General features: G+C 38.4%; 1 pseudogene; it reads left to right on the top strand.

Annotated features, from left to right (window-relative positions):
- Positions 1 to 823: 823 nt before the first annotated feature.
- LOC116759946 lies at positions 824 to 970 on the top strand (annotated as a pseudogene).
- Positions 971 to 1219: the final 249 nt, after the last annotated feature.

The raw sequence follows: 1219 nt of genomic DNA on the forward strand, positions 1-1219 counted from the left end.
AAAAAAAAAGTTCAAAGAAGGGAGAATAAAGATGACATTTAGGGAAGATTGAGATTATGCTGACCTGCAAGGACTTAAATATGTTTGTGATTTTCAAAGAAGGGAGAATATCAGCTTCTTCGAAGTGGAGAGGAAGGGTGTTATATGAAAAAAAAAAACATCTTCGATATTACAACAATTTTATATTTAAGAAGAGATCAAAACCAGTGACTGGCTTTCATGATGCAAATCAAGGAAAGTAAAGCTTTACAAATCCCTATCTAGTAGGATAAACAAAAACTATGATTCTTAATGGGGTGAGGGAAAGAGGGGCATATCAGAATCTCTCCAGGCAACAGAAATTTTGGTACCATGGTTGAGAAACACTGGAGGAGGGAGCAAAATAGATGGAGATGCACTCCTGGTGGAGATGAGGTGAGAGAGAGAGAAAGTGGAAAAGACCTTGAAATGTGTGGAATAAGGTGAAGATATGGGAGTGGAAATGGGTGCTGGTAGATAGAGAGACCATTGAAAAATAAAGTGCCAGGCTAACATGACTGTACTTTGTTTGACTGACAACAAAGAGCCATATTTGATTCTTAAGCATAGGAGTGTTAAGATGGGTGGTGTTCGGGAAAGCTCGTCTACCTGACATAGATACATAGGGTGAAAATGAAAGACTGAGAGAGAAGAAAGTGGAAGAAGATAGATGAGTTAGAAATATCTGGGATTTTTAGCCATGATGAGCCAGGGTTGGGGATAAAGTGAGGTAGTAGACTTTCTTCTGTCCCCAAGAAGATATAAGGGTATGACTTCAAGTCTGGAAAACTAAAAGGACTTATTGATACTTACCTGATCATGAGGGTGATTTTCCCAGGGTGAGGTTTATGCATTACATTCCAGATATACCGAACCCTGCAATTTCTCCAAATGTGGGAAACTCTACTGCATAGTTTGTGGTGGTGGGTGATTGTGTTCTCACTTTCCCTTAAGGAAAATAAAAGATTTATTGTAACCATGCCCACACTCTTAACCTTACTTCCTCAGAGTGCATGCAGGCCTGTTCTTTTCATGCACTTAGAAGGGCAGTTAGTTGGAAAACATGGTCAGTAGTTGAAGGTGCAACCCAATTTCAAGGGCTTAGTATATTTCATGCTGTGGTGTAATTTCTTCATCTGGGTTGGCATTCTCCTTATTTTACTTTGGTAAAAATATTTAATACTAAATTATAAAAATAAGA

This window comes from Phocoena sinus, chromosome 9 (genome assembly GCF_008692025.1).
Source record: "Phocoena sinus isolate mPhoSin1 chromosome 9, mPhoSin1.pri, whole genome shotgun sequence".
NCBI lineage: Eukaryota > Metazoa > Chordata > Mammalia > Artiodactyla > Phocoenidae > Phocoena > Phocoena sinus.